This window comes from Dasypus novemcinctus, chromosome 3, assembly GCF_030445035.2.
Source record: "Dasypus novemcinctus isolate mDasNov1 chromosome 3, mDasNov1.1.hap2, whole genome shotgun sequence".
NCBI classification, from domain to species: Eukaryota; Metazoa; Chordata; class Mammalia; order Cingulata; family Dasypodidae; genus Dasypus; species Dasypus novemcinctus.
In genome coordinates, this window is record NC_080675.1 from 72,178,822 (window position 1) to 72,193,268 (window position 14,447).

The 14,447-nt window shown below is 37.8% G+C and overlaps 1 protein-coding gene across 26 annotated transcripts in view; it reads right to left on the reverse strand.

The window, feature by feature from the left end:
* The window catches only part of LRFN5 (leucine rich repeat and fibronectin type III domain containing 5), a 311,670-nt gene that overhangs the window by 38,162 nt on the left and 259,061 nt on the right, over positions 1-14,447 (reverse strand). For 12 of the 26 annotated variants that reach the window (XM_058293524.2, XM_058293514.2, XM_058293496.2 and 9 more), the window contains one exon: positions 12,171-12,258. The exons of the other annotated variants lie outside the window; for them this stretch is intronic. The gene's annotated coding sequence lies outside the window, so the exon portion shown is untranslated. The remainder of the gene's footprint in view (positions 1-12,170; positions 12,259-14,447) is intronic. 26 annotated transcript variants of the gene reach the window in all.

Genomic DNA, 14,447 nt, shown 5'->3' on the forward strand with positions numbered 1-14,447 from the left:
ACTCCTTAAACAATACTTAACTTCCAAATAAAGACAATAACAAAGTAATACTTCTTTGTACCATGATACAACAAACAAAACCAAAAATGTGCAATTTCTTTGCCCAGAAGAGTATAAACAGTCCTTGGGTAATGTTTAGTCTTCTCTTAGATATCCTGTAACTCAAATACTGTGATGCAAGAATATAATACATCTTATGTTAGATGATAAAGGGATAAAAAGAGAAAGAAAACAAAGACATTTGCTTTATAAATGTGCACACATACACACATACTCATAACTAAGGAATATACATAAGATTTATAGTCCTCATTTCTGTAACTGATCATGTGGTCATAACTGTTATTTGAAACCACCTTCTTCCACTACCCAATGCATATCCCCTTTTGCCTTTTGCAAGCACCCCAGCTGGTCATGGTTCTTTGACTGGTGGGGTGACTCAAACCTACTTTCCTGAATGATCTGAGCCATCAGACCCATGACTTGAGTCACTGTATTTTTTCAATGACTTTAACCACAGGATAAGGTAGTAAGAAGAGATGGCATAAGGGGTCTCTGCTATTCCACCATACCTTCTTTACCTTCATTGTGTAATAGCAGTCCAATTTCCCCTTGGTATCAGGACCAAACATACCAGGCATTACAGTAATTCCCTTCTTTACCTGTAGATTCAGAGGCATAAGGAGCTCAAAGTGGACTGCTGGTAGAAGGATCCATCCCTTTGGAATTAAAGCCTCTAGACCAGCAAAACATAAGGTCACAGGAACAGGAAACAAAATTTTTGCTAATGGTGACTAGGTGTAATAGTGAATGGTGTCACTCTTATTTTCACCCCTAGATTCTGGTAACTGTGGATTCTGACTATAGGGGAAACAATACCATATATCAGTCTGCTGGTTTAGATTATATATGCATCCTGGAGAATATTGATCTAGTTCTTCAATGTATTTCCATCTCTCTGTCACTCTAAGTGATTGTTAAATGGCCATTCCACCATGGGCCTACTGACATACTTCAGTACTTACTGTGAAGTAAGTTCCTTGATCAAAAGAAATTCTAAATGGAATACTCGAATTAGTTTTCTAGGTCTACTATAATAAAGTACCAGAAACTTGGAGGCTTAAAACAATAGAATTATATTCTTTTCACAGTGCAGGAGGTCTGAAGTCTGTAATCAAGTTGTTGACATGGTTGGTTCCTTATGGAAGCTCTAAGGGGAATCTGTTCCATGACTCTCTCCTGGCTTTTGGTGATTATGGACAATCCCTGTAGTTTCTTGGTTCATCGCTGTATCACTCCAATCTTTGCCTCTGTCTTCACATGGCATTTTCTCTGTGTTTATCTCTGTGTTTCACATGGCCTACTTAAAAGAATAGCAGTCAAGTAATTAGATTTAGGACCCATCCTAATCCAGTGTAACCTCATTTAAATTTAAGTAGTAGAATCTGCAAAGATACTACATCCAAATAAGGTCACATCCTGAAATTCTGGGTGTACAAAAATTTAGGGGTCTGACCCTATTCAGTTTAGCACAATATCATGATAGTGGTTAAGAAATTCTGTAAGTCCATGAATAGTCATTTTGGAAGAAGAAGCATAGGGGAAGTAAATCGATAATCAGAATAGGTGCCTCTACCAGTAAGAACAGATTTCTTTCCCTTCCTTGACAGAAGTCATCCAGGGTAATCAGTCAGCTCAATGACCATTCTCAGGAATGTGCCATACTGAGGACTCGGTGATAATCTCTGTTGCTAGTTGATTAGGCACTCAGCAGTGGCTATAGTCAGAAGCCTTAGTGAGTGGAAGCCCATGTTGCTAAGCCCATGCATAACTTTCATTCCTGCCACCATGCTGCTAGGGAAGCCATGGACATACCTAGTGACCATTCCCTAGCCTTAGTCTACAACTAAATCCATTTCCACTTTGTTTAGATCTTTCAACATATTTCCATTCTGCAGTCCAGGAAAGATGTCAGGCTTAATGAAAAGACCTAAACGTTCTTTAAACCCAGAAACCAGAAACAAGCAGCGCCAGCTGCTTATCAGGGAAGGAACTATCAGTGGCAGGGTTCGCTCCTCCAGAGTTGTATAAAAACCCCGCCCTGAGACAGTATAGTTGTCTTTCACCTCCAATGCAAAGTAGGTTGTGTGGAGCTACCATGAACCAACCTTATCCTGAACAGTTTGACATTCCCAGGAGATGGGGAAGGTCATGCTATTTAAATAATAAAGTGGTTATTTGCTAAAAGTTTCTGTTGTGACTGAGCTTATTTTCCCACATTGCACTGTGTAGCAACTCGCTCCACAATGACCTCTTTGTTCATGAGCCCATTTAGTAATAATAAGAGTGTCTGGAGAGAGAGACTGACTGGTATGCACAGGATGAGTCAGACTATCCACTTGATTATGAAATTACTCCTCTATTGTGGTCACTCTTTGGTGAGCATTCACATGTACTAGAAATATTTTCATGATTTAGCTCATTCAGAGAATTCTATCCACTCTTCTTACCCAGACCTTTTTGTCTCCAGTTTTCTAACCATATTCCTTCAATGTCCCTGACCAGCCATCCAAACCATTTGCCACAGTCGACCTATCAATACATTTGTACCCTTGGCTATTTCTATTTCTAAGCACAATGTTCACCAGTTTCTCCACTCAAAATTTTACCCACTAGGTGGAGTATCTACTAAGTTTTCACTGGGCTTCAGGGATGTTCCAGAAAAGGTCTCTAGTGATGCAGATGGCCTTTTCTGGGAGGTGCCTGCATATCTTGCAGAATTATCTTTAAGCCAGGCCTATGTTTTCTGTTCTCCAGACAACTAGCCTAGGGAACTCTCCATGAAATTATAAATGCAGATTGGAGAAGAGACAGTAACAGCAGGTATGGGGGCCATGGGTATTTTGGCTATTTCCTCATGTGAGTTACTTTACTTGCACATTCATAGCTTCCTTGAGCTCAATCTTGAATATACCACTTGCATTTGATGATAAAGTGCTGTTGTGCATGCTCAAACTTAAAGTTTGATGGTCAGATATCACCTAATTCATAACAGGCAATTCAGGTCTCATGGTAACTTGGTAATCTGGTGGCCCATGGTTAAGTATTTAGTCTCTACTAAGGCCCAATAGCAAGCCCAATGCTGTTTCTTAAAAGGAGATTTATTATACAGAGGATAGCAGAGCATTACTTCCAAATTCTAATAGTCTTCCTGGTGTTTCAACTATAAAGGTCACCATAAGCCTCAAACTGCAACTCTATCTTCTGCTGAACCATTGGATCTGCTGCAGCATAAGACCCAAGTAGCAGGATAGCTTGCATAGCAACCTGATCCATTGCAGAGCCCACTCAAAACTAGCAGCTTTTTAAGTCACTTTGTAATTAGAACAAAATAGCCCACCCATATAAGCAATATGTTACTGTCCAAAATCCAAAAATGTCCAACATGCATTGTGTCTCTTTTTAGCGATAGGCTGGATCAGGTGCAACAACTTATACTTCACCTTTGAAGGGCTATCTCAACATGCACCATTGCCCTGGATCTCTAAAAATTTCATTGAGATGAATTTTTCTCAGATTTATTTCGCACCCTCTGAGATGCAAATGTTTTACCAGTAGGTCTGAAATAGTTGCTACTTCTTTCTTAGTAGAGCCAATAAGCATAACATCAACTTAATGAACCAGTTTGATGTCTTGAAGAAGAGAATGGCAATCAAGGTCCTCTGGTCTAAATTATAACATAGGACTAAAGAGTTGATATACCTTTGATGTAGTGCAATGAAAATGCATTTATTGTTTTGACAGCTGAAATTAAACTGCTTCCAGGAGTCTTTACTAACAGGTATTGAGAAAAAAAAAAAATTCGTATCAGCAGCTACCTATCAGGTAGCAAGGGATATATTAAAGTGTTCAAGCAATGAAACCAAATCTGGAACAGCAACTACAATTGAAGTCAACACCTGGTTAAGTTTGTTATAATCTGCTGCCATTCTCCAAGATTGACTTGCTTCTGCACAAGTCAAATACGTGAGTGGGATTGGGATGTGGTGGGAATTATTAACCCAGCTTCTTTCAAGGACTTTATAGTGGCACTAATCTCTGAATTCTCCCCCTCCCCCCAGGAATGCAATGATGTTTTCATTTTACTATTTTCCTACAGAGACACAGTTTGAATGGCTTCCATTTGTCCTTTCCTTCCATAACAGCCTTCACTCCACAGGTCAGGGAACCAATGTGGAATTCTACCAATTGCTGAGTATGTTGATTCCAATTATGAATTCCTTAACTGGGAAATAACCATCAGATGGGTGGGGGCTCAGTGGAATTACTGTGAGACAGACCTGAACTGAAATTCCATTGATCACTGACCTCATAAGCTCCTACTCTGACTGGTGGACCCAATGACCTTTTATATCAACAGGAATTAGTATCAGTTCAGAATCAGTCCAGTAATCACTCAAACGTCTGATTATTTCCCTTTACTCAAAGCACAGTTCCTCTGAAAAACAGTTATAGATTCCCTTAGGGATGACTGGGGAAAAGATTAACAAAAAATTTGGAAGAGATATAAGAACCTTTTCCAAGGGAACACTGTCTCTATTATTCAAGAGGACTGGGTATGTAACGTGGCTAAAATTTGCATTGCAATTCTGCCACTGGCAGAATGAGACTCTGGGTTTGGTTTTTAGATACCTCAGCCATGCTGCCAAGAGAAAAGTGTTTGTTTCAGTTCAGATATATATATATATTAAAAAAAAATTAGGTCATTTATGGGATGCTTGAATGTGAAATTTAAATCCTGTGATGCCTAAGTTCATGTGTCATCTTGGCTAGGTCATGTTGGTCATGTTGTCCAGCATGAACTGATGACATCATCGGTTAGAAAGAAGAATCTTGACTTCAGACTGAAAGCCTCTCCTGGGGAATTCATTGACACCTTCATTGTAATATTCAACTTATGGTCTGCCCTATGGAAATTAGATTTGCCAATCCCCTTGGTTGTGTGAGCTAATTCCAATTAAAAAAATCACATAATAGTTTCATATATACATGTATGTAAATATTATATATGTATGTAATGTTATGTAAATAGTATATCTGGTCAGATCTGTTTCTCTGGAGAACCCTAACTAATATAAGCCCTGACCTCACCTTTTTCTTTCTCTTTTCTCCTGTGTTCTTTAGAAGAACCAGTTAATCTCTTTATACTCATAAGTTTGGCCAAAAAATTCTAAGGTATCAAATACATGGTCACAGATAGCCATGATTTTCATAAGTATTTGGTTAGAAGTATCCATTGGTAATATTTTGTCTCTCTCTATTTTACATCATACCATGGACTATGGGTGCTCTCTCTAACACTGAAAACACTGCCATGAATGTTTTTAAATCTAATCATATTAAATCTAATCATATTAAGAATCACTTCCAGAGTGATAAATTCAGAAAATTTATCCTTAATATTCTGTTGTTCTCAGTACCAAAACATGTATCAGTCAGGGTTTTCTTGAGAAACAAACAGTATAATACACACATGTACACATGAACTCATACACACATGTCACACACAAACACCCCCATCTCCTCCCACACTTTCCCATATTAACAACATATTCATTAGTATGGTACATTTGTTAAAATTTATGAACACATATTGAAGCATTGGTACTACCTGTGGACTGTAGTTTACATTATAGTTTACACTCTGGCCTGCACAATTTTGTAGTTTGTGACAAAATATATAATGGTCTGTATCCATTATTGCAATGTTATGCAGGACAATTACAATGTCCCCAAAGTGTCCCATATTACAACTATTCTTCTACCTCCCTCCCCTCAGAACCTCTAGTGGCCACTGCCTTTATATCAATGATAAAAATTCTTCCATTGCTAGAATAGTAACAAGTCTATAATAGAATAATAATATCTATTTAGTCCATTGTTCATTCCCCAGTCTTGATTATTTTGGGATGGTGATGCCCACTTTGTTTCTAATTGACAGGGGACTTAGATCCCATGGAAAAGATGGATGGAAATATATTGCTTGCAGTTGTAGACACTCTCTGTTCCTTGGGATGGACATTGTCCATCATCATCTCCTTGTTATTTGTCCTGGGTGAGTCCAATGAACTGAAGATTAGGTGTTGCAACTCTGCTGAGATTCAGGGCTCAACTGGCACATGGACAGACCAAAGATTTATATCTCTGGTACATATATTTAACAAGTATAGTGTTAATTATAGGTTCAAACAAAAGGGGCAGAAGAACCACGTGTAGGGAAACTATAAAGAGTCTAACTCTGTCACACTGAGGAGTATAAGTTCCAAAGTGAGGCCCACTGGCAGAGTGCCAACTTCCTAAGCTTGTCTGCCCTGTTTATAGTCTCTGGCTGTCTCTGGCACCCCCTGGAGTCCAGCTCTTTGAGGAACTGTTTACTGTGGCAGTCAATGAGATCCTGTTGAGACATGAATTAGTGTAACTTCTGGAATGATCTCCTGCCACACTTAGAAATCTCTTAGCCATAAAACTCATTTAATTTACCATTTCCCCCTTTTAGTCAAGGTTTTTTTCCAGATGCATTGCTAGTTGGCACTTGGTAATAATCCCTCAGTACCAGGTTGGTTCATTTCCTGAAGTCATGTCCTGTGGTGGGAGGAAGGTAGTACATTTATATGCTGCGTTTGACTTAGAGAAAGGCCACACTGAGGAAGAAGGAGATTTTCAGGAGGTAACTCTCAGGCAATATATAATACTAGGCTAAGTTTCAATTTCACATGAAAAGGTTCATAAGTGGAATCATCAATACAAAGGGCCTGGTGTAATTGTCTGTTTTCCTTCATTAGGCACTGCTCTTGAAATCGGGATTCTTGCCATCCTATTACAGAATGCAGTAGAACTCCCCAGGATGGGAATTCAATATTCTTTCAGTTATTGTGTGGGTCCCCAACCACTGAGACATGTCCCAAGAACACTTGAACATATTCATATATGCCTTAGAGGCATGTCCCACATGAACCCCTCTCCATGCATCCCCATCACTGACTCCCACACCAGTGATCCTCCCCTGCCACAGTTTGACTCTTCTGTGATCCAGAACTTTTACAAAGATGAAGCCAACAAAATAACCAAATAAAATTAATAAGAAAATTAAATAATCATAATAGTTTTAAAAATAACTAGTAAAATACAAAAAAATTAAAAATTAAAGAAAATTGTTATTAAAATTTTTTTAGACATTGTGTCTTTCATCACAGTAAAATGCATTGCCTTGTATGTGACATTTCCTTCTGTTTATTCCCCCGTGTCTTAGTTTTTTCATTTTATCTTTACAGAAGATTTAGATTATAGGAAAGACCCATAAAGAATATAAGGAATTCCCATACACCCAAGTGACCTCCTCCTTTTCCACTTTCCCCTATTAATAGCATTCTACCTGCAAATAGGGCTGTGGCAGTTTGATATTGTTTATGAATTCCAAAAATAGATATTGAATTATGTTTGTAAACTGGTCTATGCCTCTGGGCTCATTAGATTATATTGGATTCTGAGGTTTCACTTTTACTTAATTAAATAATGATTAAAGTTTTGAGTGGGCTACATCAGTAGGACATTGTATCACAGCCCCCTTGGTGGGTGGGGCCTCACAGAGAAAAGACATGGCAGAGAACAGTTTGGAGTTTTAATGCTGGAGCTTGGAAAGCAAGCACATAGAGGAGCAGAGAGAAGGCTCCATTAGGCAGGACAGAAGCCCCAGGAAGAGAGATAAGCCATTTGCCTGAAAGCCTAAGGCTGGCATTGTGGAAAAAGCAGAGCAGCTGAGGCCAGAGAGAAACAAACCCTGGGAAGAGAGGAACCCAGGAAAGTTGAACCCTTGCAGATGTTGGCAATCATTTTGCTCCAACATGTGGCAATAGACTTTGGGGAGGGAAGAAACGTACACTTTATGGCCTGGTAACTATGGGCATCTACCCCAAATATATAGCCTTTATAAAAACCAACCATTTTCAGGTAATTTGCATCAGTACCCCTTTGGCTAACTAATACTGAATTTGGTGCTGGAGAGTAGGGTCATGCTTTTGCAATTACCAAAATGCTGGAGCCATTGCTTTTGCAATTACCAAAATGCTGGAGCCATTTTATTAATGGGTAAGGGGTATTTTTTTTTTTTGAGGAATTATGAGATGTTTGGTAGAAAAGACCTACAGTGCTTCGAAGAGACTATTGATAGTAATACGGACTCAAAAGAGACTTTTTATGAGGCTTTAGAAGTAAATGAGGAAACTATAATTGGAAACTGGAAGAAAAGTGATCTGTGTTTTAAAGTCACAGGGAATTTAGGAAGATTAACTTTGATGTTTTATGGAAGGCAGAATTTGAAAATGGTGAGCTTTGACATTTAGCTGAAGAACTTTCCAACGTAAATTCAGAGAATGGGGCTTGACTTCCCCTTGCAGCTTATATCAAAATGCTAGATGGAAGAGATATGCTGAGGACAGAACTGTCGGGCACAAAGAAAACAGAAACTGACTCTGGAAATTCCATGCCTCTGGAAATCAAGCTCCCAGACTACAGTGCCCCATATAAGGGTTTAACTAAATTTTGAATTTGTAAATCAAGATGGAAGATGCAGTTATGCTGGAAAGACTTGCGGAAAGTCTTACTGTCCAATGGTTTGGACCCCTGCTTCCCGCATGCTAAACAAACAAACTTTTTGTGACAGCTGTATGAACAAAATTACTGTCAGCCTGGAATAAAAAGGACAAGGAAAGGAAAGATTGAAGAAGAAACAGCTATACGAGGAAACAATGGAAACTGAGAGCTGGAATTAAGGCATTGCCTTCAGCCAAGAGAGGAACCCCACCCATATGTACAAAGAGAGTGAGTTTGCCCAGGCAGTTGAAGTGGGTGGATGTTCCTGTCCAATGTTTGGGGAGACTTTTGGCTACCCAGGGTACAGAGAGGGTGGACCTGTACCCCATGGATTATGGAAGGCCAGGTGGTCAACTCATTGCTCTGAGAGTGTTGAGTCTGTATGCCAAAGTTTAGGGAGGATGTTGTCTTCACTTCACTTATGAGGGGCATTAAGACTCTAACCCAAAGATTGGGTAAAGTATGGTAATCACCCTATATGCTCTTGGAGGGTGAGGTCTGGACCTTGATCACCTCTCAGATGCTTCATGAGGGTGGAACCAAGAAAATGGCTGTTGGCAACCCCTGTGGAAAGAGTGGATCCCCATGTGGCCCCAGGAAGAAGAAACCATCATCTTAGGAATGACTCTCAGACTTTGGCATCTAATGAAGTATGTCCTGCAGGTTTACTGAACTATAGATAGCCCATGACTCATATTTCCCTCCCAATTTCTCCTTACAATAATGAAAATGTTTATCTTTTGTCCATTTGTGTATTTGAAACAGATAAATGGTTTTGTAAATTTCAGAGCTCTACAGCAGATGGGATCTTGCCCCAAGACAAACTGTATTTCTTTAAATTGATTATGATATGATTTTGTACTTAATATTGTTACTGAAATAAGTTTTTTTATTGTAATGTCTTTTTTTTAATTCAGAAGGTGGAGTATGGCAGTTTCATACTGTTTGTGAATTCTAAAAATAGATATTGGATTATATTTGTAAACTGGTCTGTCCCTCTGAGCATATTAGATTATATTGGATTCAGAGGTTTCACATTTACATTACTTAATAATGATTAAGGCTTTCATTGGACCACATTAGTAAGACGTTGCATCCCTGCCCCCTTGGTAGGCAGGAATTCACAGAGAAAAGACATGACAGAGAACAGAGTTTGGAGTTTTAATGCTGGAGCCTTGGAAGCAAGCACACAGAAGAGCAAAAGGCATCTCCATTAGACATGGCAGAGGCCCCAAGAAGAGAGATGAGCTGTTTGCCTGAAAATCTACAGCTGGCCTTATGGAGAAAAGCAGAACAGCTGAGCCTGGAGAGAAACAAGCCCTGGGAAGAAAGGAACACAGAAATTTGAACCCTTGCAGATGTAGGCAGCCATCTTGCTCCAACGTGTGGTAGTAGACTTTGGTGAGGGAAGTAACTTACACTTTATGGACCCATAACTATAAGCTTCTAACCCGAATAAATACCCTTTGTAAAAACCAACCAATTTCAGGTATTTTGCATCAGCACCCCTTTGGCTGACTAATACAAGTACATTTGTTACAAGCAATGTACAAATATTGAAGAATTGCTATTAACTATGGTCAATGGTTTACGTTATGGTTTACATTTTGGAAAATACACTTTAATAGATTTTGATGAAATTTAAAATGGCCTGTTTCCATTATGGCAAGATCATGAAGAACTATTCTAATGACCTAAAAATACCTTAAGTAGGCCTTTCATCTGATTGGATAAGGCCAATTCACACTATCAGAATAATGTCCTTTACTTAAAGTCAACAGATTGTATATGTCAACCACATTACATTTAAAAGATACTAACAGTTTACTGTGCTGGAGATTCAGGCATCAAAGAAGGCCTCCCAAATGATATATTTAGTCATCTTTTTTGGAGGGGAGGAGATATTAAGACATATGTAAAGTTATCCAAATGCTTAAATAATGATAAATGTTTTAGTATCCTGGGCTGCTCAAGATACTAATGTAATTGTTTGGCTTAAACAATGGAAATTTATTTGCTTAGAGTTTTGAAGCTAAAAGAAAGTCCAAATCACAACATTGTTAAGGTGATGCTCTCTCCCCTAAGACTGTAGCATTCTGGGACTGGTTGCCATGATGCCTACTCTTTAATGTCTCACATGGCAAGGCAGATGAAGGAATCTCTTTTTCTCTCCCTTTTCTTCTGGGTTCCATTGCTATTCAGCTTCTTGTTTACTGTGGCTTTCTCTCTCGTTGTCTGAATTTCATTCCACTTGTAAATGACTCCAATAATAGGATTAAAACCCATTCTTATTGAGGTGTACCATACCTTAACTGAAGTAACATCATCAAAAGGTCCTATTTACACTGTGTCATACCCACAAGAATGGATTAAAGACCATATTTTTCTGAGGCACATATGCTTCAAACCAGCATACTAAGTATTTTTTCATTGTTGTTTAAGAATAAAAGTTTTACCTGAAAGAAAGGAAAGTGACTTCTGGATGTAATGAGGTCTTAATTGTCTCCCATTGGTATAGGTCGAGTTGTCCCCTTTATTACCCACTCGGAAATCTGTCTGAAAAGACTCTAAAATGTCACTGATGACCCATGGATACTAGCAAATATTACTACAGACTGTGATGATAAATGTATTCTTTCTTGCTGAATACAACTTGGGGAGAGAAAACAACCTGGAATAGCCCAGTGCTAAGAGGTTGTGAAGATTTCTGACAGTGCCAGAATAACAAAAGTTTTGAATTGTGTTATGTAGCAAGTGGTTCACTAAAATTTATTTCAGGAGATTGTGAGCACCCCTTACGGATATTCAGAAATAAGTGGGAAATATTTGGGAAGGGAATAATTTGTGTAAAAAAGAGAATGATAATTTCTACTTAAATCTTCACCTAATTTTGCCAATAATACCTCTAAAGGATATTCATAATTTTCCTGGGAGTAGATGTATGTTTGTTTAGCAAAATAATTTGAAAATATACTTCAGGTAGGAAAAGTGAGTTCCTTAAGACATGGTTTCTAAAGGCACAGTGAGATGAGGGATAGCCAAATCCTCTACTTGATAAATTACAGGAAAGTTTGTCATGGGGAAGAGGAGACAGGAAAGGAGATAGGAAAGGAGGGGATACTATGTAAAATGGAGGCAGGCAGGTGACCTTCAGATAAATGTCAGTGAGAGATCAGGAACCTCTCAGACAAAGAGTATCTTGTTTGCTATTTGATATTATACCATTGCTCTCCATCACCCCACTTAAAAAATGTGCCTAATATACTAAAGCCTTGTGGGAAGCATCAGAAGAAAAAAAATTGTGTTCCATTGCCAGGTTGATATTAAATGTAGGGGAATCTATCTCAGTGAAGGTCTGAAGGAATAACTAAGCATCTAAAATTCCAAACTTGATTTAATACACCAGGTATTCCTTCTATTTGCATCTTATTTCAGGACAAATAGGTTCTAAAGGATACAGAGGAGAGAAAAGGTCAAGGACATAGAATATTGTTTCAAATATGAAAATATAATGAAATTACCTTCCAGTTAAGGGAAATGACCCCTGTTTTCTTCTAATTTCCAAGAATACTCTTCCACTCCCCAGAATTCACCTTGATTTTATGACAACTTGAAAGGAAATAAAAAGGGTTATAATGAAAATGTTAATGCTATAATCATTTTTTCAAATCTATTAAATGATATAATGCCTTCCTCATTTTTCCTTCGAATTCTGGAAGGTGAATCTCTGAGCCTTTGAGATGTCCTCCTATTCATTATGTTTCATTATGTTTCATTTCCCTTATGGTGTTTAACATTTCATGTAACTGTAGTCCCTGTGGTTATATTGACTTTGTTGTGCTGTTGCTATAGCAATTAAAGCAGCGCAGTTGCAGAGCAATACAGACAGGATGATCAGAATAGACATATTATATGACATAATTCAGACATCTAGAAATATGGATGATTATTTTAAAACATGTGAGTTTGACTATTTTTTTACTTTTTAGTGGGCATTGAGTTAGCCTAGTTATCCCAAGATAAAATCAAATTGTATAGCTGGGACTAAGTGAAGCTGAAAAAATGGTAGTAGAAAGAAACACATACACAAATGCAGAAGAAAGAAGTGAATTTACCGAGGACTTAAATACTAAAAAAGTATGCGGGTGGAAAGTTCCGGCAGCACTCCTACAGAAATATTTTGACAAACTAACACCATATGGAAGCTTTTATATCACTGAAAGCAATGTGTCTCTTTTCTCTCTAGTCCTCTCTCATTTCCTTCTTCCCTGCCTCCCACCTCTCACATATATACCCCACTCATTCTTATTAGATTGATTCTGCTATTTTTATTGATACTGTTTTCCCTTTCTAACATAATGATTATTTAAATGTGGTATTATAAGGACTTCAAAATCCTGATCTCATGTGTTTCTTGCTTGCGTCACACAAAATTTTCTACTGGGTTTTCCTTCGTTATAACAAATAGTCACTAAAGCCCATATATAGATGGCTTCAGAATTCACATTGTTATATGGAGCACATAAAAATGGCCTTTTGTACATAATCATGAAAAATAGTAAATAGTATTATTACAAATTAGTGAGGTACACTCACCAATTAGTCTATACACAGTTTATGGAAAATGACATGTAATAAACAGATCCTTTCACCATCTTTTTTCTTCCTAATGTTTCTCTTCATCTCACTTAAAATAGAGTATTAGTTAGTAATGGGATTGCTGTAGAGGTTTGAGAAAAATTGAGTGCTAAATTTCAGAGTAATATTTCTCATCTCATCTACTTGGCTAAACATAAAAATTGAAACTTTTCAGGAGGTTTTGATAGGTGATCAAGCCATCATATTACTACATATACTCCTTTTAAACTCACAGTTGACTTCACAGCTTCCAGTAGAAACCAATGAGAACATGATCTTCAAGTCAGAGTCAGGGTGGGAGAGCTGGGAGAGGTTGCTTTCTTTCATGATTAGCTATGCTCAGTGCTTACCATACCAAAAGATGGTTTGGCTAATGCATCAACTTGACCAGATAATGGTGCTTAGTTGATTGGTCAAGCAAGCTCTGGGCATTTCATGAACTTTAATCATTGAGTTGACCACATCTACCTGATTACATCAAAAGTCAACTGAGGAGATTGCCATCATCAATGAGTTTCATCCAATCAGTGGAAGTCCTTAAAAGGTGACGTGACTTCCAAATTCAGAGAAATAATTTCCATCTCTACTTCATACAGATGTCATCTTTTGGGGAACTTATTGAGGACCTTCATCGGAGTCCTTGGCTTGTAGCCTGTCCTATAGAATTTGGAATTGTGTATTCCCATGGTCATGTGCAAAAAATTATATAAAATTTCACACTATTTACAGATAATTCCCTTCAGTTCTACTTCCCAAGAGAACCCTGACTAAAAGAGACGATGTACCAGTAGGAGGGTAGGATACCTTTAATTTTCACAGTTTTCTTTTGGAATAATGAGAAAATCTGTCACCTAATGTACAGATTCAGGTCTTAGAGCAAAGAGGCATTTCAAAATATTAGTCTAGCCTTCTCTACCTTTGTTAAAATCAGGGAGGATTTAAAAATGTTGAAAGGCTGATTATACACATCTTATATCATTAGGCACATATTATAATATATTCAAAATATAATTTTGTAAACCATCTACCTATTAGAACAAACATGCTTTATTGTAAAGTACATAATAGTATTACTAATACTTATTCAATTTTTCTATGTGCTTTAGACAATGCTATAATTGCTTCATGTGCATTAACTTATTTTTTACAACAATTCTAAA